Consider the following 27,901-nt stretch of genomic DNA (forward strand, 5'->3'; position numbering starts at 1 on the left):
CACTAATGTTAGGAAGCTAATGAAAGAAAGCGCTAACATAACACAACTTTATGAGGAATAAATCCCACTAAGAAAGTGTGCCGCGGTTTTAAACAGAAGCACGCCTCTTTTGGCAGCAGGTAATGCAATTAATGTCATAAATTTGGATTTTTCCAATGCACTTGATATTGTATTTCAAGAAATCCACTTGACAAATTAGTTTAGTGAGGCTTGCAATGTGAAACATGGCCAAGAGACTGCGCACCAGAAGCTGAATGATGGATGGCCAAGTATTGCATTCAGGAGAGGTATCTAATGGGGTTTGCTGGGAAAGGTTTCAGGTCCGGTTTTATTTAACCTCTTCATTAATGAGCTGGGAGAGGGAGTAAGCTGCAAATTAATGATCTCTGTTTGAGAAGATTTGCAGATAAAAAGGAACAGAAATAAAGAACGTGGGCAAAAAGGTAACAAAATGCCTTAAACGCAGCAGTGCAGGTATTTGGGGAGATGCACACGGCTGGCTGGGAATGTACTGAAGGAATAGACCTGGAGGGCAATAGGAGGAAACAAATCAGACGTGTTTGCAATGAAGTGTGCCAGTATGAAAAATAAATACGAATTTGAGTTGCATTTGGCAGCAGTTTGTCGCGGCACAGAGGATGTGACAGTATGAATCTCATCGCTTGGGACATTGGGTGGTGAGATGGGAGGAAGCATTAAATACACGTTGTGAAAAATAGCCTTATAGTGGCAGGCGGATGGACAAGAGGGTGTGCTGGTCATTTACCTGTACTCTGCATTTCTCTAAAATCAGGCAACAAATAGTTTTAGGCTGGCTTTGTTATGCCATAAAGCTGCAGGAAATGCAAATCAGAAGATGACTTACACAGATGACAAACGGAATGAAAAGGAAGAGGAAGAATGACAACGCTTGATGCTTAGCACTTGTGGTTTCCAGCTCTTGTGAGGAGAAAAAACAACAACAAGAAAGAGTCACAGAGGGCTAATTCCCATGATCTGCACCTTGTTTGGTTCCTCTGCACTGGTGAGCAGTGGGATGCGATGTCTGGAGGAGCTGGGAATACAGAAGGAAAAAAATACCGAATGCAGCCTAACAGTAATATTTGGGGCTGCTTTTAATCAGGTTGCAAAACCTCTTGGTGTGATTGCAGAGGGTGCAGGGTTTTCTGTGAAACAGGTGCTCATTAAGTTAGCCTTGTGTAGAGACAGGCTCGATAACGAATTTTTTTGGAGGGGGAGTGGGCAGGGATAAAATGAACTAACAGTTCTGGGCGATTGTTAGCTCCGAGTGCCCATCAAAGCCCAGAAAACATTATTTTTAGTTGCAGATGGCCAGAGAGAGAGAAGGGAGTGAGCTCCCCTTGTTCTCTGCGGAGGGGCCGGGTGCTAATGAACACGCTGCTTTTGGAGGACAGAGAAACAACAGCCAGCGCGCTCCCTGCTTTGTACTTCCCAGCTCTTTTCATCAGCAGGTTGCAAGTGTTTATCCGGATACTTCATTAAGTGCAGTAATCTGTTGAGCAGCGAGCAAGCTGCAGTTCAGCTCTCATCTTTGATAGGGACACGAACAAGCCAACAAAAAGGGATCCCGCTGTAGGTTTTGTGACCACTGGGGTGAAGACTGAACAAATTCAACGTGGATTTTCGCTGGGAAGATATCTGGTTGTTCTTAGAGCTGCTGTGATTTAAGGTTAGCTGCATTTTCCTTGAGGATAAGTTATTCAAATTCACGTATCAGCTATCCTTGCTGCTTCTGGTCTGACACATGCAGCTCAGTCCTGGTTTTGAGAATGGATTTATTATTTCCATGTATTTGGCAGACACCACGGGTCTGCTTTGGTCTGTAAGTGCTGGTGAATTGTTCACTGGGTGTAATTTATGATGTGCAAATGGCTCCTTAAGTCTCCTGGCAGTGCTCCTGTTCCCTCCTTGGAGCACTGGGGTTTTTCTGCATGTGAGTGGCTTTTTGGAGCCAGGACGTGCAGCTCGCAGTCATTTCCAAGCAATTTGAGGCATTTCTCACTGACCCACACTAGTCACGAGTGTACTTTGCTGGTTTCATGTGCTGTTTGTCTGTGCTCATCTCCACCGTGCCCTGGGCGATTTCCCATAAAAAGACAAACATCCAACTCGTGCCAAAGTTACAGGAAAAGTTTGTGTCCGTGTGTGGCAGAGCTGCCCCGGCTGGTGCTGGTCCCCTTGCAATGGCTCCAGCTACCACTCCACCACCACCACCTCACTGCTAACAGGAGGGTAAACTGTGCCGGGGAAAATTTAGGGTTACAATTAACTTTTTCCTCTTAAAACTGTTTTCTTAGTACTTTTAGCCTGGCTCTGTTCTCTGTGCTGCGTCCTGAGCGAGAGGTGTGGGGAGGAGGGAGGCTGCGAGGAGCAGGACGGGGAGGACTCCTTGGGGTCAGCAGCAGCTTGGCCATCCCTGGCAGGTCGTGTGGGGTCTGTGTGTGTGTATTTGTGTGTGTTTTCGTGCACCACACCATGGGCTGTCCCCGCATTGCCATTTCCTGGTGTGTGGCTGTGTAGCTGTTGGCAGTGGAGCGCGCCGAGATGCATTTTCCCTATCTCATGCTCCATCTTTTCTCCCACTACTGCATTCACTTATCACAATCTAGTACCACGTACCCGGGCACATATGCTGTGTTTGCCCTGCCGTTTATATACACGCAGCCCTCTGTGTAGGTGTCACTCATGTGGAAACCTGAACCAGCCCCGACACAGCCGGGCTGTGTGTACAGGGCCCGATAAGGCTGCTGCATGCAGGAGATGCGGGGGGGTACTCCTGGTTGCACACGAATCACCTCCCCGATCAACTGATGCAAAACATTCCCCTGATAAGAGCGGGAAGGAAGCGGTGTCCTGAAATAATGCTCCATTTGGACGTGCGTGCTGCTGAGCCGGAACCAAAGGAAATATTGATGAGCATTAATAATGTGTGCTTTTTAAAAAGCAATCCTAGCTCTGCACTTGCATTTCTGTTTAGTACTGTTCTGTTTTAGTGCTGTTTCGCTTTGTTTGGTGCCTTTCAGGGCAGTATGTCCTGGGATGAGAAGTGGCTCCTGTGCTCAACCTCGCTGCCGAATTACCGGGGGAGCTGCGTGCCTTTCGCCTGTCCGTGGGGGGAATCCCAGGTGCCCAGGCCCAGGGAGCTGTGATCCTGTTGCAGTTGGATACGCTTGGTATTACTAAACTGAAGATTGTGTGAAATCAATTGGGAGGGGAGAAGAAAAAAATCAATGCCTGGTTTTTCAGGATGAAAAGGCAAGATAGCCACACAATTAAGCACTGGAACACATTTTCCACACTCTTCCTGTCATGTTCTCCTGATTCTGTGTCTTGGCTGTTCATCAGAAATAATTAAACTCTCTCCCATGGGCAACAATTACTTGCTTAAAATATTTGAGGAAAAAGAATGCATTTATAATTACCTACCCTTTTTGAAGGTGAAAATGGAGATTATCTTTTGATGAGGTAAATGTGTGTGGAGAGACATCCTGACGGCTCCGGAGCATCGCACCCCATGGCAGTGGGAGCCGGCTTCATTGTCGGATGGGATGTGCTCGCATCGGGTGTCCCCAGCCCTCCGGTACGTGTTAAGTGTGAAGAACGGGTGGAAAGGTTTTGATTTCAGAGCCAATCCCAGGCCTCCCCTGCCCATTGAGCGGGAGATGTTTATTCCTGCAAATCTACATACGGGCTCGGCATTTTTAAGCAGCAGGAACGAAGAAGGAAACATATCCAATTTGTACCTATCAAATATCACCCTTTTATTTAGTCATAGCGTGTCTTCCCTTTTCATGCTAAGAGTTGTCTTTGTTCCTTTTGACTAATGCTCCCAGGGGAGCTGGAGCTTTGAAAGTGTTTCATGTTTCAGAGCAGCCTTCTTTCCCCCTCAGATTTGTTTACTGATCCATCCTTGGTGAGACCTTTTAGTGAATGTGATAGGAAGGTTATTAAAAATAAAATATTCATCAGGAAATCAGCCATAAACATGGGGGCTGGTTAAAATTCAATTCCTAATTCTTTCAACCTTGACATCATTTTGCTTTTTGCTTAATATCTCTGTATACAAATTGGTGAGGTAATTTATTTTATAAACTTGCGCTTATTTCAGTTGTTCATACAACTCGCTCTTGTCTGCTTAATAGCATCAAATAACGTGACAATGGTAAAAATGACAATGACAAACTGAGGATTGTGACAGATTGGCTGAGTCTGAATGCCTCTCACTGAGAAAAATGTTTCGGAGTGCCATTAATTGCTTTCACAGCAATGAGTTATGTTTGTGCATCTTGTCTGTCACTCGGTGCTCGTTCTGCTCTTCGCACGGAGGGGTGCCTGCCTAGTCCCTGTCATTGCTGGGGACAAGCATGCTAGGAAGCCGAGGGACAGAGCGTAGAGATACAGGAGAGGGAGTAACACACGGTGATTTGGGGGCAGAGAGGGGAGCTGGGCTTATCCAGCTCAGTGACTGCAGGCAGGGATGCAGCTGGTAGCTCTGGCAGGTCACAACGTCACTGCCACATGGTTCTGCCCAGGCTGAGGCTATTGATGGTGCTCAGTCAGGAGCTGATCTGCTCTGGCCGGTTGGGTTCTTCATTTTCTAGGAAAATGGCTCAATATCTCCCTTTTTCCCACTAGGTCTTCCTCTACGCCTTGTCTCTTCCAGTGCCCTCCTTGCTCCATGTGCTCCCCATGGATGCGGATGGGCTGAGGAGCTCCACACAAGCACCTGGCTCTCATTTAGCCCAGAGCTGGGAGCTCGTACAGGGCTGGAAGAGCAATCCCCGTCTCCTGGGTCATCACACGGACTGAATTTCAGTCCCACATTCAGTACTTGTTACGGCTGCATCCACCTGTCATGGAGGGGTTCGGTAACGTACAACCTTATTTGTCGGCTCCAGTTTCAGGTGGTGTACGCACGGAGTTTTGACGTCTTTTAATTAGATAAAAATATGCTTCAATCTTTTGGACATCTTGCTTGGCAAATCAGCGGCTGCAGCCAACAGTTGCCTGTCAGCTCGCAGTATGTGTGATAATTGTAAAGGTCAAGTGTGAACCTGCAGCATCGGAGAGCTCCCGGCGCTCGGCGCATCCTCAAGGACTGCGCGCTGACGGAGGGGATGCGTGACAGCTCAGTGGGGGAAATGGGAGGAAGAAGAGCAACGGGGGCTGAAGCCATACCTCTTGGAGAGCTGCCGTGCTCACCAGGTGCTTCCCATGGAGGCTGGGCCTCCACGAGTGGTTTTGGGCAGTCCCCGTGGTCCTTGCCACTAGGGGTGGGAGGATGGAAGGCAGCCCCAAAATCATCGGTCTCGCAAGTGTGGCTGGGAGAGGGATGATCTAGGCATTTCATTTCAAGTTTAATTTTCAGCGTGATTCAGAACACTTCCTCAGGGTGAGCGACGTGTTTTGGAGCCCGAGGAACGCTTTTAATCTCGGTAATGTTTATTTTATTAAAAAAGAAATAAAGGATGACCCTGGAAGGGCTAGAGCTACACACGAGGTGCTCATTTCTGAGCCTCTCCCGAAGCGCTCCTCTTAAGAAACAAGACTTTGCCGATTCCGTTTCTGACCCAGGTGTGTCCCTGAGCCTTACGAGAGGGTTTGGTGTGCTGAGGAAGACGAAAATAATTATTTTCTCTTATTGCATGCAGGTTTTTTGTGACTTCTTCTGATTCCCTTCAAATCTCTGCATTAAATAATCAGGAGGTAGCAAAGGGCAGGTTTTGAAATACATGCACTCAGTGCTCGGCCATCTTTCATCGTGGAAATGATGATCATGCTTTAGAGCCGAGATTGATTTTCCTCCTTGACCTCATTGTCTTTCACGAGAGGAGAAGACGCTCGCCAAGCCCGCATAAACTCTTGCTCTCACCTTCAGTAGGGGTGAGCGTTTGTAAGTGTTTGAAAGCCTTGTTGGGTCATGAAAATCTATTCAGAGGCCTAAAGAGCTAGGGCTTGGAGCAAAATACCTTTTTTTGATAAATCTGCCTCTCCTTCCGTCCTTTCCTTTGAAAGGTCACAGCTAATGATTTCCCATACGGTTGGTACAACAGAAAATACAGGGCAGGGTATCCGAGTTTGTTTACTACTACTTTGTATATCAATATGATGAAAAAAAAAGCGTAAATAGTTTTCCTTGCAGGATGATGCCTGGGGATTAGAAATCAGGCAGCAATTTGCTGGTCCCGGTGTGTTTGTGAATGCGCATTTCTGTCTGATGGCAAGTGTTAAATCGGCCTTGGAGTCGCTCACCCGCCTAAACTTCCCATGTCCGAAGATGCACAGAAAGGTATTGGCACCGCAGCACAGAGAGGGTTTTGAATTAGCTTTAACCAGGCGGCGTGTGAGTTTTACTCATCATCTGCAAAAAGAGAGAGAACAAACAGGAAGAGTGTATTAGGAGATTTGATGGACAATGAGTGATTGAAACATGGAGCTAATAATGTATTTGCTTTCCCTCTTATCTGTAATAGAAGCATGGGGACAGCAAAGATTTTCTCGTTCCTTTTTACTTGAATGGGGCATTTCTTATTTATCTTTTCGTGCTGTAGAAAACAGGACTTCTCCCTAAAAATAAAAATGTATATTTCTCTTTTTCAGATGCTTCCTTCTGAAACCAGTTGTTTTAAAACCTAACAATTCAGGGGCCAGCTATGTTAACAGCTAACATTTCCTGATTTGCAGGTACTTTTTTTTCCCCGTCAAAACTGGTTTTGGTGCCAGAGGGGGCAGATCCTGAATCAGACACTGAAGAAATTCTTAAAAACCGGATGTCCTAATTGACTTGAACAAGGTTCCCAATGAGAGTTGAATTTGCAGCATCTGGACCTTGCAAAACGCACAGACAGGGGGTGTTTGTCTGGCAAAAGAGTGGAGCCACTTTTCGGCCCCCAAAAAAATCGGGGATTGCTTGGCTGATACAGAAGAAGGTTGTCTTTGTTTCTGAGATCAAAGTGGGATCCTGTAGTTGAGCCTGTAAAATGCCCAGCGCCTCCCCCTCCTCCCCGAGATGCTGTAATGCATTGATTCATCAAAATCAATCGCACTTTCATGAATTAGTCATTCGGTTCCTCGCTGCATCTGGACAAATTATGTACTCCTTCCTGCGCGCTGATATCTCAGCTCTGGTCTCTGAAGCAAACGCCGCTGACTGGCGTGTTTAATAGGCCAGGCTGCTCCTGATACGGAACCGGCTGACAGCAAATAAACACTTCTTTTGCAGGATTTTGTTTGATCACCTGCAAGAATCGCCCGAAACATCTGTGATGAAGGGACTCGGCGCCTTCCAGTAGCAATGGCAGCGAGAGGATTTTTCAGAGGCGTGAAGCTCCTGTGCTATTTCAGGATGGATTAAACCCTGCTTTATCACCAGCAGCCTTATCGGCGCCGAGACGTGCCCGCCGCTGCGGCAGGTTGCCCTGTGGGCCGGGCCAGGAGCCATGGGGCTGCCTCCCAGGCCCTTCAGCTGCCCACAGGGACCGGCTCCAGGCCTGTGCCCACCCTTTTAGGATCTGTACCCTGTGTTGGGAGAGGATTTGAAGGCGGCAGGGCTGCAGGATGTGTCCCTGGGGCAGGCTGTGGCTCCTGGAGCCAGGCCTTCTGCATCCCCCCAGGCCTTGCTGCCTCATCATTAGTGCCTTGCTGCTCTCTCATCTCCCTTGGGTGCTGTGTCCTCCGTCCTGCCCACGTGGCACAAAAATCATGGCTCAAAAAATCCTCTTGCCTTTTTAGATCTAGCCAGAGCATTTGACTTGATGGCCTTCTGTGATGGGAAATTCTTCAGGCGGGCTCGGTGAGCAAGTATTTCCTTTTATTCCTTCCAAATTTACTGGCAATTATTGACTGAGCCCTTTGCTCTTGTGTTATGGGATGGTGTGAAAAGAGAGGGATTGATCAATTTTCAGTACACTGCCCTGCAGAGTTAACGATATTTTATTTTCCTGCGTTAGGGGGAAGAGAGAGAGAGAAAGAGGGAGAGAGAGATCCTTTTTCATTACATGTCTGATCAATTCCTAAGTTTTCCAGGCCATTCAAGTTCCTGAACTTTACAGATAGTGGAGAGTAAGATGAAAAGGCATAGAGTTGTTCTTGAAATGATCATTGAAGAAGATGAAGAAAAATCAGCGGTCGTTCATTTGCCTTTATTGCTTTTTGCCTATATAAATTAGAATCAAACGTGGCCAGCTAAGGAAATGCAGGCCTCTGCTGCCTGCACTGCATAAGATCTTCAGGCAACATTTATGGAGTTTGAAAATAATGTTTCTGGTAATAAATGGCAGAAATATTCTGTTTTCTGCATCAGCAGATATGAGGATTAAAGGATTTGACCATATTAAACAATTTTGCACAGCTTTGGCTCCCAGGGCTTGCAGGCTGCGTTATCAGAGTTCATCTCACGGCATTTCCAGACCTGATTTAAGAAGAGAATATGTTCCTGCTTTGCAAGTTGTCATTCCCTAATTTAGCCCATCTTTGACAGAATTAAAAAAGCAAAGATAAAGAGATTATTTTTCTTCTTTTGAAAGTGGGATGGCTTCTTAAGGTCCCCCCCCACACCCCAATCAGCCGTTTGAAATGATGGAGATAATTGAATTGTATTGTTTCTCCATCCTCCCCCGAGCTCTGCTTATGCTGGACTATCACATTGCTATAGAAACTTGAAAACGATAGTAGCTGATCTTTGTTTGGGTGAACAGGAAGGTTCCTCTGCCATTTGTCATCATAATCAAGCGAGACTAAGAGTGTGACAGCCTGCCCCATGGTTTCGCTCTGGCAGGTATCTCCCGCTCTCTTTTTTCTTTCATTTCCAAATTTAAAACAGCAGAATATTTTGTTGTTATTTTAGCTGTCCAGCACGAAGGCAGCACGGGTAGCGAAATAAGACTAAGATGCCCTCGAGATGTCTAGGTGTGAAATAGATCCTGAGCATCCTCCGGCCATCAGGGTTTGTATCAGACCGAGGAACTCAGTCCCTGTTGTGCTCCAGAGGGGATGCTCCCACCTGCCTCTGCCTGGAACTTCACCGAATGTGACTTTTTTTACATGTTCTCCAGCTGCTTTGGGTCCATGTGTCAGACACACCACAATAATACATCATCACCCATTTGTATAGCATGGCTATACTGAGGAGTTATTTTTAAGATCCAAAGAGCGAGCTTCTGCATGTTGTCATGTTAAACTTCACCTGTGGTTTATCTGATAATCACCTAATGGACTCTTAGATCCCTAGAGTCTGATTGTATTTGAAAAATACTCTTTTCACTGAAGAATCGTTAAGTTTTAGGTGAAAAATTAAGTAGATACCCATTAAGCTATGCCTGAATTGGCCCACCAGCTCCTGTCTGGCTCATCCTTCCTCATCTTCCTGTCTCTTCTTCCAGATCAAAAACGTGGATTTCAGACATACAAGCCCCTTTTTTGAATTTCTAGCAAGCCATACTGTCTGCTGCAGCATTAAAATTCTCTCCCAGTGCTGCACGTCACGAGCCCCGTTTCATAAAGCTGCTTTACCTTTATCAAAGAAAACTCTCAGAACTTTCAAAGTCCTGAACGCGGATACCTGCTCTCGTTGGCTCTTGCTGCCTGCATGGGATTAATCAAGGCTGTCACACATCTAGTTGTAAAACCTTTAATATTTTTAACAGGTTTGAAGCTGCTCTATTTATCACGTGCATCAGGGAGAATAAACTGTTAAACTGCTGTATCAGTAGGAAATAATTGTAGCCGTTGCGAAGGAAGGCAGAGATGAGTCCCAAATGTTAGACACTTATGAAAAAAATGTTCAAGATATGAGGCTGAGATACTGATTTTTGAATCTTTCACAAGTATTTCCCAATAAATACTCACGTATGCAAATCGCATTGCATTTAGTGGAGTTTGCAAATGGAGGCTGGCAAAAACAATTATTGGTTCCTCTAAATAGGCAATAAAAAGGGCAGTGTGTCCTTCACTCTGCTGGTAAATACCTCATTTTGGAAGAAATCCCATTGTTGACTTTGTCAGGACAAGACAAATCTGTTTTGGCATGCAGCTTCTGATAATTGTGCACAGAACAACAGAAGTGGTCTGATATATTTGTAACAGCCCGTACGTAATGCAAGCATCATAGGGAAGTCTGCAATTTTACTTTGATACCTCTCTGGAGTAGCCCCCTTTGCAACCTAGATGTTGGAAGGGACCCATGAGAGTTCAACCTGGAGGTGAAAAGACTTTTTCTGCTTTGCACTGGAGTAATCACAACCCAACAAACAGCGATGATGGCTTCTCAGCCCTCATTTGAAATTCTTGAGTCTGCAAAGCTAAATTGGAAGTGCCACAAAGACAGATGTTGCTTTTGCCTTAATTCTATACTTCTAGCTTTTAGCCTTGCTGGAGATTGGAACAAAAGAGAAATGGTGGGGAAGAAATAAAAGTACACTATAGCTCCTTTTTGTCTTTCAAACAAGTTTGAGAATGGAGAAAGTTTGGGTAAGTTTACTTTTCCCTATATATATTCCTCGTGTGCACGTGTGTACGATTAGAAACGTGTAATGCCCAGTAAGGTACAGCGCAGGGTGAAATGCTGGCTGTACGCAGCCATTGATTAGCTGTCCGGAGGATAACTACGCTGAATCACATATGGATCCCAGTGCCCCGTGTCATGCACACAGCTCCCTGCCCGTCACACTCATGCCAGAACAAGAGGGCTTTGTTCTGTGCAGCTACAACGCTTGGGAAGGCAATGATGGATCTAAATAAGAAAAAGCTGGTGTCAGGCCAGTACTGGGTTGTCCCAGATCTCCAGGTGGAATTAAAACCACGCTGGTGTGAGCAGCAAAGTGTGTGCACCAGTACTGAGCAATAGGTTGTACTCTGATGCCCCTGTTACGAAACTGGAGTGATTGCAAGTGTTCAGCGAGTTGTAAGGGGGCAGATCCTGAGAAGTGCTCGGCATCCTCTGAGAGCTGCTAAACAATTTAATTCCTCCTGGCTGCTGTCAGAGCTGAGGATGCTACACGCTGGATAAGATGAGCACCGACGCGATTATGCATGGCTGGGACACTTGTCTCTCAATTTTCCCATATGCCTTTCTTATAATTGAAGCGTTGCAAAGGCTAAGTTGTCAAAAAGGTGTCCAAATAATGATGGCGATTACATGATTAATTAGGCATGCAAGTGCAGTTGCTTAATTTTTTTTCAACAGTTGGTGCTTAATAGCAAGGAAACTGTTGTGCAACTAAATAAAACCCCAGAAATGATCGGGTGGATCTGGGGGCAGGTGAGTCCATTTAAGTATGAAGCTGCAGAGTTGCTGTAATTAGTTGCCTAATTGTGTGCCCAAACTTATTTGATGCACTTAGTGTGTGTGTATAATTAATGATGATTTATTGAAAAGCGCTCTTACTGCAAGTGCTTTCCTTATCATTTCCTAAAAATCAAATTGCTGAGGGAAAGATTAGAATTTGCTTTAATATCTATGGATAGAATTAGAATTTCCTACTGCATTTTCCTTATTAGCTTAAAACAGATGAGCCTGGAAATCATCTACAGATAAACTCTGGGAGGAACGGACCCAATGCTCTGAAGTTCAATCACTGCCACTCGTAGTGGTGGTTCAAATATTTTTCTCAATTCACACAGATGAAAAAAAGCAAATTTTTTTTTTTTTTTTTTTTTTGCAGGGAGCTTTAAAGTGAGAATACAGGGTCTCCTTTCATGCTTTCTCTTTTCCCCTGGAGTACCCTGGATGGTGTTGTGCATTTGAGTGAGGGTTAGGCTGAGGAGCATCTGCTCTCCAGGTACATACACGAATGTTGGAGTGGGACTTGGCTCCCTTACTGAGCCTCCTTTCCTAGGAAGTAAATCTGCTGGGCAGTAACAAATTTGTCTCTAATGGAGCTCCTGTTTTGTGGGTACAGAGAGGAAAGTGTGACAGCACCCTAAAGAGGCAGCTGACGGGGCTGGTGCTGCTTGTGGTTGTCTCGTCTCCAAGTCTGGAAGCTTCATAGCTGCTGTAGCTGAGGGTGGAGAGCTTGAGGAGCTCTCAGCAGTCAGGCTCGCAGAACCTTTTCAGCCTCCTGTGGCATTTACATTTAAGCTGTCTCCAGTAGCTTGGGTTTTAGAAGAAGTCAGGGGAAAAGCAGGAATTTTGATTTGTTTTTCCCTGTAGAATCACCCTGCGTAGCTGGGGCCCCTGGCCTGAACACAAGCTGGCCATCGGACTTGCTCCTCATGGGATTCTTCACTTGAAAACAGGGCAGGACCCCAAACAACTTCAGGGATGGCATCCCACCATTGTGTCCAAAACCAAACCTTCAGGTGAGGTGGGCCATGGACAGTAGGTTGTGGGGCAGCCTTGAGAATGGGGGCTGCCCCCCTCAAAGCCATGGTGCTTCCCTCTCAGTGGTGCTCCCCTGGTCCCAAGGCAGTGTCCGTGTACATCCATGGTCCACTGCTGTCTGTGTCACACACACCCAAGTTTCCCATGTTCTCCAGTATTTCCTTTCAGTGATGGGCAAGCCTCGTTTTCTGAGCATTTCAGCCAGATTTGGGAGCCAAATGGTGGAATTTCAGCGTCAGTTTCTCCAGGTTTCCTAATAATCTTGTCACTATTACCTCTTTCCTTCCCATGGTTTCCTTAACACAGCACAGATCTGTCACTGCCCCTTTTCATCTTATTATTTTCAGCCTTTGGTTTCCTGCCTTGCTGTTCTTGATGGGCTCAACACGGCTTCCCCTGATCTTCTGTTCATCTGTGTTTTCACTGACATGCACAGATTCGGTATTTGTTCTGGCATTCAGATCTTTCCTCATTTCCTTTCTATCTTTTAGCAGTCTTCTCTCATCTCTTCAGATACAACTTCCAAGCCGTCTGGCGGCTTCTTCTTCGAGCTACCTCATCGTACGAGGACAAGCTGTGTGTACTGTGCGGCAGGTCCAGTGGGGAAAAGCAGAGCAGATTTATGTACAGCAGAGATCACTTGTTCTTTATTTATTTAATTATTTGTATTTTTTCATTTTTGAATACTGGTTTAAATGAAGATGGGTTTAATTGCTTGAAAATACACGTAATCAAAGTAATACTTTGAAGATCTGAAAAACGCAATTCTAGTCCATGAATATAAATTAAAACACATCATGTGTAGGCTGTTTGTTGCCTGTTATTCTAATATTCTAATTCAGTTTGCTATCTCTTAGTCTTACCAGATTTTTCTCAATGTTATTTTTAAAGCAGATTTCGCAGATATGAGTTGTGGAAACAAAAGTGAAGTGTGAATTACTACAGCAAGGGATCTGGAAAAGGATCTAAGTACTGATTTTCTTATAGCATACTATATTCTGCTAAATATTCCAGTATTTATACTGTAGTATTCTGTAGTATACTGTATGTGGGTGTACAGATCAAGAACCTCACCAATTTCAGAATGGCTTCATGTGGAAACACCGATGTGGCGAGATTTGTGCTTTAATTGCCAGTCTGAAAAGTAAGAATCAATTAATCATCTCCCTTTCTCTTAAGCTAAGTTGGCTCCACCAAGACAAGCCGCGATAACTTTCCTCCTAGCCCATTAGGGTTCTTAGCAGACCCCGGTGATATGCAGGCTGTAGGTTGACTGGGTACATAAAAATTAGTGCAAAACATACCAGTAGTAATGCTTCACATCTTTGAAGCACTTTACAGACATTAACTAATGAATTGTCACAGAAACCATATAACATCTACAAGTGTCTTTGTCCTCATTATACAGATGGAGAAAGTAAGGTAACAAGGATAAATCACTTGTCCTGGGCCCCAGAACAACTGACAGCAGAGGAAGGATTTGTAATGTAGGAATTTCTTGCCAGACATGCAGGAAGGCTGAGATTTCTCTTTCTCTGATGAAAAAAAAAACTCTCTTACAAAAAATTGCCGAAGGTGGGTAAATACCATCCTTTTCCTTCCTTTGGCAAATTTTATTGCATCTCGCTCTAATATGTTTCAAAAGGGTCTGTGTACAAATAAGTTGGGGGAGAGTGTAAAGGTCAAAAATTGTACCTTGGAAAATGGTATTTTTTTGAATTTCCCAGTCTGATGAGTCATTCATTGCTATGACATATTGTGTCTGCTTTTGTTAGTCATGTCATATTAGAGTCAGTGAGTGAGAATGATCCTGCCTATTCCAGGCTGGCTGATTTCATGAAAAAACTTAAATTGAGAGTGACACTAAAGCGCAAAAGAGTAATCTGAGGGAATGCAGTTAGTTTGCTTCAGATCTTATTTCTTCTGTACATTGGACTGACACGAATGTTTTTCTTCATAACCTGCAGTTCACAACCAGCTGAGTTCCCTAAGATTATACACTCTACAGAAGTGACACTATTTTATTGAATTAAGTAAACAATTTGTCACTGCTGAAACTCGGTGTTAGTAATTTATTACAAATTACATCATTATTTTACAATACAGGACAAGTGAGTCAGATGAAACGCGTCTAGCTAATTCTGAATTTCGGGATAATCGATGAGGCCTTTGTTAGATTAAAATATGATATATTATCTAAAGCCATTAAGCTGGGCCTGGGCTTGAATTTAAATATTTCTGTAACAAGTGAACTCTTTTAATTTCAAAAACAAACACGTGTTTCCATTAGTGCTTTGAGAGAGTGTCATCACTTTCTGATGACTGAACCCACGGCGAATGTGCTTTATTCTGTCCTATTCATCATCGGGTCGTACTTTGTGCTGTGATTTTTGAAGGTTTCTGGCTGAATAGGACGTTGTGCATAGCCCTTTTCCTTCTCATCCTCTCTCTAGGAGGGGATTGGGTGCAGTGTTTTGGTTTTAATGGACATGTTGCCATATAGCACGTTTAGGGCAGGGAGCTGCCTCTCCCTGCCCGGTCCCATCCTGCTGTAAGATCAGCAGTAACATCTTAGGGAGATAGGAAATGAGTTGTCCAAACATGGGAAAATGTAGGAATTTTGGAAATGTTGCCAGGTGGCCATAAAGCTGAAGCCCTTACTATTTTCATTAACTGAAAAGGAAAACAAAATTTGAGGAAGATGTCAGTTGAATGAAAGGTTCTTTTCAAGCTATTTTTGTAATAATTTGCACGTATGTCTAAATGATGAGTAATATGAAAACAGATATAATGATAGTCACTATGAAGTACTTATTTTTTTCCCAAACCAGTTAATAAATTCATTAAAACGATTTTTTTCCCTTCAAAAACGATGTTTTAATAAATCTCTTTTTTCTAACTGCATTCAGAATTTCCCAGGATTCCTTTTTTTTGCATTTTTGCCCTGTGTTTTCTGGGTCAGCATAGCCTTACTCGCTATTAGGAGAGGAATAATACATGACGGCCAGTAGCAGGAGGCAATTTGTACAACCTGAACCGGGCTTGGACGTGTAGGGAAGAGCAGCACTCGTCTAAATCAGAGAGCAAACGTTCAATTACGAGGCCTGTTCTGAGGCCGCGGCTCCTGCTGACTTCCTAAGGGGAAGGCCCTCTTTCTTCATCAAGAGTTTCTTCCTCCTCCCCTTCAGCCCGCCGGCAGCAGGAGTTGGATTTCTGGCTGTTACACAGCCCACTCGTGGCAATGGATGTGCTGGGGGTACTCCTGTGATGAATGACCCTGGTTAAGGGCCTGTTAGCGACGGGAGCTCGATTCATCTCCCTTCACTGGAGCATTACGTGCTGTGCGTTGTCATCGGCCGTGACACGGCCTTCTGCAATTAGGGTAGGTAAATTCTGTCTATAGGTGCTGATTCCTTCCCTAGCTTCCTCCCAGGGACGGGGCTGTGAAGCAGCCCCAGCTGCTTTGTCTGAGAAATAACCCGCCTAGATTTGGTTCTGCTTGAGTACGTGACTTTTGTGGGGTACGGGGTTTGTGCTGCTCTTTATAGGGAGATTTTGAGGTGCAAGATGAAGGGTTAGGCAGTTGCTGTGTAAAACTTAGGGAGAAAAATAAGAAAAGCAGCAACCCTCTTAGCGTTTATTTCTTGGTTTCCATTCTGTCCCTCTGCATCTATATTGGGTTTGCCATGCGTGGTATCTGCCTGGAGTGAATTGAAATAAATAAACAGCATTACAGCTACTTTTTTTTTTACAGGAGGAAAATAGACTTCCCTGACTACTAAAATTTATTTTCTGAGCAGTTTATTTACTGTCCACACAGTCACAGCTGCAGGAAGTGCAAAGTGGGACAGGGAAAGGAAGCAAACTTCAGTGTGAAATGCCCCATGAGCCTGCCAGCAGAACAGGGGCTGTGCTCCTCACTCACCACCAAGTGAGGAAAGGAAGGTAGTTCAATGAGCAGCATAAGCTCCAGCTCGAGAAAAAGAATTTATGAACTGTTTTATTTGAGATATTGCCTAAAGTTGCTTTTGAAAATGGTTGTTAGTCACCTCTGTCACGTTGATGCTTTTCAAATTGTATTTCCTCTTCAATTTCTCACTTTGTCAGACAGCAGTAATTAAGGTTTAGCGTGCGGAATTTGAGCCAGAAAGGAGTCCCTGTGCAAAAGATGTACGTGGGCACTGGGGAGTAAATTTAGCAGCCTCCTAGTTGTAAATATTTTATCACTTTATCTCTGAGATTATGACCATGATACACAATGGGAGTTGGAGATGTGACTGAAGATGGCAATGCGGCTGTCTGCTGAGGGTGTTTGTTCACCAGCGGGCAGCGGTAGCTGGTTGAGCCTATCTGGCTACTGGGTAAGTGTTAATTTATATACACCAGAACCCTAAGCCTGGGAAATGAAAGGAAAGCTCTAACAGTTCGATAGCTAAGGCAAAAAGATTCTCTCCCGAAACACCCAGCACTGGTCATATTTTTTTCCTGTCTCTCACCTTTCTAAGTCTCAGATCTTCAAGTAAGAAAATGTACTTTGGTTTGCAGAGGGAAGGATGGAAGAATCACCAGGCTTGCATTGGCTTTGACAAATTATATCAAAGGCTGAGGATGAGCAGCCAGCAGCCAGTCCTGTAACCCTTGCCTGGTCTGTGGGCTGTTCTGTATCATCTGGAGCAGATCCAGGTGAATGGTGATGGAGATGTAACTCTCTGAAAGTAATTCTTCTGAAAATTTTACTGGTCTGAGAGTGAGCTAAGGAGCAGATCCCAAACTTGTCATCCAGACCCAGGCTCACACAAACCATTGAAGCTGTAGGTTGTTTTGGTCAAGCACTGCCTCTGTCTTACTATGCAGAGAGGAATTAGGAATTAATTACTGCTTACCAAAGCCTGTGCTATGTTTAGGGTGCTTGTTCTCTGCTGGGTAACTCCAGCAGTGCTTGGAGAGCTAGATAAATGCAAAGAACCATGTATTTGGATTTCACTGTGCTTGCAGTTACAGCTTTACTTCAGATAAGTTTCTAATTAAAGCCAAAAGACGAAAGTACTCCTTCAGTAAGGTATTACACGGTTAATTCTGTTTCTCCTTCAGTTGCATGATAGAGATGATAGATGAAGCTACCAGATAATTTGTACTTCTGGCATATGGGTTGTTTGTTTTTTGCAGCTGAGCAGAGTGACAGCTCTGGGCTTGCCACTGCGCCGAGTGTTATAGATTGCATTTACAATTCCTCCATCATTCCGTATTTGCATGGACATTTTAGTGCCCCTGGACTTCGCGCAGTTATCTCCCAGGATTATCAATAGAATCCCCAAACATTAATGCATCCAATCAAGGTAATTGAAAGAGAGAGGCTTTATTAAAAAGAAATCTTGGCAAGGCCTGTAGCTTATAGAATAAGATTGTTCTATAGAATCTCTACATCTGAGGCAGAAGAAAAGCCTCTTATGTGCAATACAAAGCAACTACACCAAAAATAGCTGCTACGACTGAGATCTCGCTGTGTTTGGTTAACCTGTGGCTTTGCAGCAAATAGCAAGGAATGACTTGAATAGTTTAATTTTCCCCTCATTTAAAGCATAAGTTGTGTGTACAATAGCGAGTTATGTAATACCATCCAGAGGGCATGTTTCTAGCAGTTTTCAGGGTCTTCACTTTGAATTTATACCACTTGTTTATATTCAGCATGAATCGATGGCTGCAGCAGCTGCATTAATGAAACATAACGTCTGTCTGAGCGGTGAAAGGCAGCAAATTTATTCGCCATAGACTTGCTAGTTGAAGTGTAGGTAACACAACTACATCTCTGCTTCTGTTTTGATTGAGAGCAGTGTGGCTGGGGGTCCCCTCGTTGCCCCGCTGGTGGTGTGCTGATTCAGTTCTCCCTAATGGCCCCAGAATATCTAGAATATCTATCTAGAATATAGAATCTACGTGTGTCTACATTATATGTAGTGTCTACTGTTGTCATCTACTGTCTACTATTTTTGTCTATCAAGAGTTGTCTTCCCCATTATCTTAAAGGTATGTGTTGATAACCAAAGGTAGCAGATTTAGAAAAAGCAGCATCTGGGAATCGTACCCTGACCTCAGTAGGGCAGGCATGTATCTGATGGGGTATCAGTGAGTGGAAGATGTAGGTGTGGAGCTTCCCGGGAACTCCAGCTATTTGCACTCTCGGTGTTTTGATGCCATATCAGATAATGCTCTCTGCCTTAGAAGAAAGAGGTTACTCAAGCTCTCAAGCAAGACACATTTTCTTGTATTTACTGCATCTTTCCGCAGCACATCACAAACTGATTTTCAATCTTCAGCCGTACTGGCTGGTCCGTATGTGTCTAAGTGGCGCTGCCTTCCAGTAATAGTTGGAAGATAACCTGGTTGTTGCAGTTCTTGTAGAGGTTTTTAGCTCAGCTGTGTGAAGTTTCTGTTTTTCAGCAGATGTTCAGGGCCAGGATTTCAGTCCCGACCAGTATATGTGTGTGTGCTCACGTACATTATGCACCACGCTTTTCCTTGGCTGTGGTCAGTAGACAGACTGTTTTACCACAATATAGCTTGGAGTTAATTGCATGGAAGATGGAGAGTAAAGCAGAGAAAATGTGTATCACTGATGTAAACTTGTCATATTTCACCGGGAGACATTGAGCAGACCCTAACAAAAACCTGTCATGTTACAAAAATGCTGTAAGATGGGTAAGAAGATGTGAAGCACTGATGTAGAAAATGTTCTCACCTCTTTATGCACTGTCTTATGTTAGTAATGCCAGAAGGATATTTTAAGATTCTTCATTTTTTTTTTACCACTTGTGCTGTTCCCTCTTTAAGTTTGATTACATAATTCACAAATTTCACATCCCATTACTCATTTATTAATGCCCTACTGCAGGGTCATGGCTATTCAACAATGCAGAAATGTGTCTGTAGCGTTTTTTTTTTGTTATTTTTAACACTTGTTTCTGACCATTTCTTTACCTTTTAAAACTTGCACTTACAAATCTAAATTTTGGACCCAAATCAGTTGGAACTATACCTTTAAAAAAAAGCCCCAACCCTTTATTAAAGTTACCCCAGTGTTGCTGTGTCAGCATCACTGTGATTAACCTGCCATACAAATGTGGGTGCCATAAAATGAACTTGCTCCAAGGCAGCTTTGATTTGCATGCTCAACACTTTCCAAGTGTTGCATTTATAAATCAGGACTTTTTGTCTGTGCCTGATTCGGGTACGTGTTTTTCCTTCATTCTCCCTTCTGTCCTACAGCCCCCCGTGTTTATCATGACCACGGGAGAGCTGCACAGCTGGTACATTTACATGGGGAGGTAATGATTCTATTTCTTAGGTACAGGGGAAGACTGACCTATTCCCCGGGCTTTCTAAAATTAATACACACATCATTAATTGCTTGTGAGGGGAAAAAAAATGAAGAAAGGGAAAAAAAAGAACACAAAAACCTGACTTGCCAGTGCATTAGATTAGCAGGCAGTGCAGCATTACAGAAGGAACGTGTTCCTAGCCATTGTAGCATGCAACGTGCTACATTCATCACACCTGAGTTCATCTAAGCAGAGCCACTAGCAGAATACCTCTAAATTCCTTTTTCTTTGAAATTTAGCATTTCTTCTCAACCAGCCATCTCAAACAAACCTAGCCCAGCCTTTTCACTCTCCTGCAAACTTTCTAGGTGACATCTTAAGAAGTGAAAGAGGTTACTGTGGGAGAGGTGGAAGGCCAGTCTGGAGCAGTAGTGCATTTTCCTGTGTTGTACCCAGGAGAATTTAGCACCCCTAAGAACAGGCTGTGACTTCTGATTCAGCAGAAATGCCAGCAAGTGGCACTTTCCATGCATCATATGTAGGAATGATTTCAATAGGAATAATAGCTCATTTCAAAGGACTTCCAATATTAGTATTTATTTCAGTACCAATTCTTTCATTGACACCCTTGTTTCAGAGAACACAGGAGAAGAGATTGGATAACATGGCCTAAACAGGCTTGAAACAGAATAAAGGGAATTTTTTTGTTTTTGTTTTCTTCCATTTCTTCGGTATTTCACCGAAGTTTTTCTTTGACTTTGCTGCTGTTGCTACCTTAATTTTTCACAACAAATGTTGCACCGCAGGATCTGCAGCTCTGCACATCAATACAGAAAGCTCTACGTGGGCAATAGCCAGAGAGGGACAATATTTATTGCACCAAAGACAGGGATTTGCTTTGTTGGTGTGGTGGGTTTCTGTTTTTCCTTTCGGAGGCTGGGGAGGAGTTGTTCTTGGTTTTGGTTGTTCTAATATTATTCTCGTCTCCAGGCAAGAAAGCGATTCTCCCTTGGCCGTGGAAACATGTGGTGTAACCTCATGTCTTGCTGGTGGGGGATTTAAAACCGCCACTATAATTTACATGATAATTATGTCATATTTTTTACTTCCCATACAAGTTCCTCCTTGTTTGAGACTATTCTGTCCTTTAGCAAGTAGTGTGCTCACCGTGGCTCTGTGGGGAGTTCTCTGCAGTCTTGTTAAGTAATATAACAGAAAAATGGCTCATCTGGTGATATCAAGGGGGTTGCATGTTTAGGGAAAAAATCCAGTGGATGGGACAAGGAGGACAATTCTACACGGTGCTACAGGAATAGAACAAATATTTAATCTGGTCGTCACGGGCTCGCCCTTCTTTTAGCACATCTTATGGTGTGGTTCTTGCTGCAGAGGTTGAGCAGGAAGGTGGCTGAAGAAAAGTCTGAGGAGCAAGTGGTGGCCATGCAGAGGAGATGCCTGTGCAAAACCAGGATCTTCTCTGGGCTCGGTAGGATGCAAGCAGTTTGCACATCACAAATCCACCTTCTGCTTTGTGTTTTAAAGGGGATGGCCAAGCCTAGAGAAGTGTTACAAATTTGCCCTGAATGCCATTTTTTCCTAGTCTGGATGTGAGGAAGTGCAGTAAGTCTGACAACTGTCCCCATGCTGGTAAGAGCAGTTTGCCAGGAGCCGCGGTGTTTGTCCTGCTCGGAGAGGAGATCGATCGTCCTGGCCTTTGCACGGCTCCACTCCTCGACGTTCGGCTTCGCCTGTTTGAAATACAAATGATAGAAATTAGTATATTAGCAGGAGGCTGCAGAATGTAATTGTACATTGACTGAAACGCTCCTGATGGATGGAGCTGGCGAGATGACATCTCGTATTTATGGAGAGGAGAGCACAGGTAGTTGATAGATTTGACAAGAGCGTAGTGGCAAACCAAATAACACGAAGCCAGAATGAGAATGTATTTCCTAATGGCCTCCCTCGCAGCTGTATACACTGATTTAATCTCTCCAAAGCACTCCATTGTTTATGAGGCCTGTGGGTACAATTTTATGCCTGACTGAAGAGGTTGCTAATAGCTGCCATATTTGTGTTTAAGGACCTGCAAAGGATTCGGCTAAGTATTTTAAAGCAATGAGCCATAATAAAGTAATAATATATTGAAAATAATAAACAGCTTTTTATTCAATAATTGGCTGCAAAACTGGTGAACTTTAAATGACAAAACTACTAATTATAAATGCAATTGCTAATCATATATTCATTAGGGAATGCAAATTAAAACCGTGGCATAAAGTCTCTATATGTGCCAGAGGCAACAAGTTGTGGAGCAGGACCGTAGACTCTGTTTAAAAAATAAATAAAAAAATAAGAGAAAACAAAATATTAATGCAGGAAAAAGTGGTGATTACTCAGGATTGCTTTGTCAGGGGATAAAGCTCCTCTGTGGGGAGAGAAGTGCCTGTTCTTGGGGTGAAGGTGTGACGGGCCCTGCTGGGGCATTTGGTGTCTCAGCCAAAATGAGGTGTGAGATGGCAGGGGGAGGTCTCAGCGTGGCTCTGGATGTTGGTAGCTCATCCAGGAGGAGATGGGGCAAAGTGCTGCTTCTCCTCGAGGCAGCCTGTGCTGGCTGCATCGCACCTGAGGTCCCTGCTGGGTTCGCAGTGGGGCTGCCCACCTGGAGCAGCTGTGTCTAGCAGGATGAGAAATGAGGAGGCACACCTGGATCCGAGGCTCCTCTAGTAAGATTTGTCTCCTGTTAACACTTCACAAGCAGATTTCCCTTTCTTTAATGAATATATAAAATATACTGTATATTAATTTCCTCTTAGGAGCCTTCGGATTTTCTTTAATGACTTGTGTCCCTGAAGGAGCTCACAGTGCCAAGTTTATATAGAGATTCCTAAGGAATAGCCTAGGGGACGAGCAGCACAGCACATGCTTCGTGCTCTCCAGGAAACTACAGGTATGGGAACAGCCCCAAAGTCTTGTTGGGCCACCAAGGCAGCTGTGGCTCATCGCGTGCAGTCCCACAGACAGGCTCCCCCAGCTCAGAAGCCCCAGAAGTCAGAGCCACCTCTAATAGGGGCACTGGGCAGCCTGTGGTGCCACCAGCTGTGGCTGTTGAGCTCCCTGGAAAAATGCATTAGGTACTTAGACACTTGCATGCAAATTTTAGGTCCTCGCCTTAAATATCCATGTTAGAAATACCTCAGGGGGGAAAACATTTATCAGGCAAGACATGGTTAGAAATAATCATTTTCATTCTGCTTCCTATAGATTCTATCTTGATTTTTATTTTCTTATTTCCCTGGCATCAGCAGGCTGTGCTACGTGTGCCTTTCTAGCTAAATGGAGCAGCTTCTGTGCAGGTTTGTGAATCCCCATCCATTTCAGGTGCCATTTCAGGTCGGACAGCCCTCTACAAAATGTGTAGCTGGAGGTCAGGCTTGACACAGAAGCCACCGGGTGAACTTTGGGCATGGTTTAATGCAGGAGATTATTTGTGGTGATGGGGGAAATCTGTCCTGAAGATGTTCCCAGGGTGGTCCCTGCGTGTCTGGATTACAGCAGGACTGGGTGGGTGCGGAGGCTGCTGGGGCACCCTGGTCCTTGTCGGGAGGGAGGAGGCAGCAAGCAGCCAAGATTTGGAGTTGCAGGAAGTTAATTTTTCAGTGACCACAGGAGAAAGCCCATTTCTTTCTATTTTTCAGTGTTAGACTTCAGAGCGCGAGAACAGAAGCATGCAATTTGTCTAGCTACAAAACCAATTAGCATAGCGCTGCTACACTGAATTGCTTGGGAAGACTTTTCAGGGGAGAAAAAAAATGAATGAGAAGAAACAATAACTTTATGAACATTGTAACTCATTAAAAGACAGCTTTTAGAGTGTGAAGGGACTGAAGCCATTGAATAAATTATTATCACTGCAGATATTCAGCCCGATGTGAATTGCAGAAAATGTGTCCAGATGTGAGATCCCCTCCATCAAGCGGAACTGTTGGCTGCTCAGTCTGTGCAGCTGCCTGGAGTGTGAGGTTTCACTGAGCTCCCACCTAGGCAGAGATGTTTGAGAGGACAGATGTTCCCTTAAAGCAAATCCCACTGAGTTACAAGGAAGAACAACCCCCTGGTTCCCTGACCCAGAGGGAACCCCAGCTCTGGGGGCTGTTTTTTGGTGGGGGTGGTTACCAGCGAGTGGCACAGGTACAGGTGCCAGCAGTCATGCATCGTTTGCAGGCAAAGCAAACGAGCCATGTGCGTGGAATAACCCCTTTTGCCAGCTCCTTGTGGGGGCTGAAAGTCAGCTGTGGTCTTTGGGGACTGTGCAGTGCCCGGAGTAACATGGATTCAAGCCTCTCAGCAGCCCCCAAAGGGCTGTGGGGAGAAAGGGCTTTAGGATGCAAGAGGCAGAAGAAAAACTGAGCTGCTGCTGTGAAATACTTTGGCTGATGATAGAGATTTTTGTATTCTTTCTGGCCAAATTCAGTGATTTGGTTGCTGAGAGTGGGAATGACTCTGCAGTGTATAAAGGTATGTTCCTCTCTGAAATGATGTACTTCTGTAGAGTGTGATCGTGTAGGCATGCAGGTGTCCTGCAAACACGGTCAGGTGTGTATTTCTGTTGACCTGGGGGAGTTGCGGAACTGTTTGCATGTGTGTTTGCATGGATCAGCTCTGCAACAAAGCTTTTTAAGCAAGCTGCTTTCTGGATGCTACGAGTTAAGTCCTGGAGCAGCAAACAGCTCCCTCATCCCCATGGTTGGGGCTGGCGCTGACTTGGAGGTACCTGTGCTGGGAGTTGAAGATCAGAGTCCTAAAGTGAGGATGAAAGTTGTTTTGTCTTTTTTTTTTTTTTTTTTTTAAAAAAGTCTGTACAACTCAGCTTTACCAAAGCTCTATGTTATTGTGTTTTGCATGCACTATGTGGTGTTTATAGGGATAACCTGTTTATAACATCGTTGGCCTTGGCAATCAGCATGAGGAGCTTGTTCTCTCTGGACTAGCGGTTGCTTTGCTGCTCCTTCCTTCTTTGCATTACCTCCTTTGGTGTTGGGTGGCCCTAGGGAAGTGGCTGTGGATGTCACCAAATGGTTCCTGCGCTCCTCAGCTGCGCGATTTAATTTTTACCACGGCTGTTGTAGTGATACATTAACAAATTTACAGACAAAGGTGGTAGGAGTGTCACGGAAAAGACGGGTTTAATAACTACTTGTAGAGAAAACAAAAGCAAATCCAGTGACAGTCCTGGCAATTCCCACCTCTGTTATTGCTGACAGACAGAACAAGAATAAAAACAAGCGGGTTTACATGCACTGACGCTAATATACAACCGGTGGTGATGTCCTGAAGGAAATGTCAGCAATTAGCATGAACGCTGCTGCAGTTACAATCCAAGATTTGGCTACGGAAAGCACGAGGTTTGAAGATGAGCCCGGGAGCCTTCCCTCAAATGCTTCCCTATCCAGACACGTGTGGGGGGTTGTGAGCCAGCTCAGATGAACTTCGTGGCTGGCTCTTCTGCTCTGAAAGGCTCTCTCAAGTGCACAGGGGCGGCTTTTGGTGTGCTCTTCAAGATATCTGAGAGCAGGACAAGGGTTTGGGGTCTTTCACTTTGCATCAGCTGCTCAATCTCCCTGGCTTAATTTGAAACCGGACAGGGAAAAATAAAAGGGGGGAGGAACTGCCACACCATTGGTAAAAACTGCCACGCCAATTTATGCTGCATTAAAAACCTTTCCCTGAAGCAACGCTTTAATAAGATTCCTAGTCAGAAGTCAAACTCTGCCTAGTAATTCATTCTAAACTCTCGTAATGCATTTATTAGCGTGGAAACTGCAGAAGTGAAGTGACCAAATTTGAGGTCCATACTCAAAATTAGCAAAATTCAATGTCATTCTGAGTGAAAAAGGAAGGAAAATGAGTGCTGTAACATGCAGGGCGATATCCTCTGCACTAGCAGAAGGCTAAATGAGCATTGTTTGAAATAACATTTTATTAGGTTTCCTTAAAGTGGATACTCAGTCTGATAGATTATTTTTTTTTATCTCAGATAAAATTATTGAAATGAGAAATGTTCCATTATAAAGGAATTTGTTGAAAGACAGGGATGCACTTTATCATATTATAGCTCTTGCATCGTATTAAATGGTACTTACGTGTTTTATTGAAATCCAGACCTCTTGCGTAGCGTTTCTTTCTCAACAATACAAAAGCTTATGATTCACAACCTTTTACATAATAGATACATTAATGAATTTCTGCATATTTTATTGCTTTGTATTATTCTGAAAGCCATTAATCTATTTTTCTTGATTATCAGTTATGGCAAAGACATCATAATTTTTTTTTCTCTGAATTTCATTGTGCCAGCCAAGTTCAGGACTTTCCAAGCTAATTTCTGTAGCTACCTGTTGGATCCGATTCTTCTCTTCTTCCTTTTTCTTGTTGGAAACCATATCCAGCTGAAGACCCAGTGTATTTTTTTCCTGAATACAGGAGGATAAATTCTCCTTTGGGGTACTTGCATCTTCTCTCATTCAAGTAGATGAGAATTGTGCATATGAATCTCAGGCCCTAATTATGTGTCTAATAATAGAAACTTCTTGCTATAAATACACGACTCATTGAAATCATTCCTGCTTGTTTAGGCTGCAGACGTGACTTGTGCATATTCATTAACCTCTAGGGCTCCACTTGAGAGGAGGAGATGGAGGGTTAACGGAGGGCCTGCCAGGACAGGGAGCGGGGCTGTGCCACCTCTCGTCGGGGTGAAGCTGTGATCCTGACCTTAGATATGTGGATACACATTTAAACTTACTTTTCTATTTGCTATAAATGATATAAAGTCAAGATGTCTGTTTCTAATTCCTTTGTGGACGAGCCTGAAGTTTTTCAGAGATGGGTGTGGTTTGCAGGCACGTCATGGGGAGCTGGTGCACGTAGAGCAGCCCAGTGTTAGTCCCAGAGAACATGGTTTTGCTAAGGATCACTGCCTGCACGGCTCTGAGCAGTGGTTTGCATGAGAATGGGAAAATCTGTTGTACATCTCGTGTGCTGTGGTCTTGACAAGGGTACATCAGGATGTTTATTTGTGTAAGGCTTTCATTTCCCCCTCAGTGGCTTCAGTTACCTTCCCAACAGGACATCAGTGATGAAATAAAGAGACCTTGCATTCCCGTACATAAAAACGGATGGCAAAGATATAATTTCTGTGGTGCAGAAGCAAATGTGTGGACCACAGACCCCTTAAATCCCATGTAGCCCACCTCGTGGGGCCGAAGGATGCCCAGGTCCCGCAGTGTCATCTGCAGGGAGCAGCCTGCTGTGAGAGCAGGTCCTAGTGGCGTGGCTCTAATTACCTAATCCCATGGATAACGACGTGGCAGAACAAGCTCTTGTTTTACCCCGGCAATTATTGATTGATATTCCCGGAGTGACAGCAAGCGTTTTTATTTTTATGTCCAGCAACAAGTTGTCATGGCAACTTCAGCGTTGGGCAACGTTCCCATCGCACCCTCGTCCCGAGCAAAAACCCAGCAGGTTCGGAAACTCTTTAAAAATGATTACGGTAATAAATTTTTTAAGATAAGTTTTACTTCTTGTCTGCTTTCCTGAGGGGAATAATTTATGTTCCAGGAAGGTAATGCATGAATCTTCTGTATCTCCTGCCAGCATGCGTCTCCGCTGGGCAAACTGATGCTCCCTATGAAGAGGGCTGGAAAAAACAATACGAACTCAACCCACCCCCAGTGCTTCCCTCAACTGCACACTTGCTAAATCATCTTCTGAAGCCCACAGCCTGGCCCTGTTGCTCGTGAACCAGCAGCAGAGCTTGCAAAGTCAAGTTCTTGTCTTCCCCTGGCGCCTGGAGCGTAGCTCGCTTCTTTCCCAGCCTTGCTAGAAGGTTGGCCTTGTTAGGTGGAAAATCTACTTAGAGCCAGGGGTGAGCAGGCTTATTCGAAAGGCCTCTTCTAGTAATCTCCACATTTTATGCTGTGACCTGGAGGTGCTTTTTTTTTTTTTTTTTTTCCAAGTGCACAAGCTCCTGCTGCAGAGGTCCTGTTCCCTTGCTCTATGAGGCTTGCTCAGGTGCGTGCTGCCCTCCTGCCATCTGTTGCTACAGGGATGTGTTTGGATCACGGGCTTAAATTATGCCAGTTTTCTTCTGACAGTGCTGAAACGCCTGTTTGCATGGGCAAAGAGGGCTAGCTAAAGGGCACACCTGAACAGCAGGCTCCTGTGGGAGCAGCACTGGGGT

The 27,901-nt window shown here is 44.4% G+C and overlaps 1 protein-coding gene and 1 long non-coding RNA gene across 4 annotated transcripts in view; one reads left to right on the forward strand and one right to left on the reverse strand.

The window, feature by feature from the left end:
• Window positions 1-27,901, forward strand: part of DAB1 (DAB adaptor protein 1) — a 421,093-nt gene that overhangs the window by 107,613 nt on the left and 285,579 nt on the right. The window contains exon 1 of one of the 3 annotated variants that reach the window (XM_068689783.1): window positions 24,033-24,174. The exons of the other annotated variants lie outside the window; for them this stretch is intronic. The gene's annotated coding sequence lies outside the window, so the exon portion shown is untranslated. Of the gene's footprint in view, window positions 1-24,032; window positions 24,175-27,901 lie in introns of those variants that run through there. 3 annotated transcript variants of the gene reach the window in all.
• On the reverse strand, window positions 20,064-22,248 carry LOC137860452 (uncharacterized). Its single transcript, XR_011098920.1, has 2 exons — window positions 22,053-22,248; window positions 20,064-21,404 (listed from the first exon to the last, which is right to left on the reverse strand). It is a non-coding gene; the product is annotated as an uncharacterized lncRNA (long non-coding RNA).

This window comes from Anas acuta, chromosome 8 (genome assembly GCF_963932015.1).
Source record: "Anas acuta chromosome 8, bAnaAcu1.1, whole genome shotgun sequence".
Classification (NCBI taxonomy): Eukaryota; Metazoa; Chordata; class Aves; order Anseriformes; family Anatidae; genus Anas; species Anas acuta.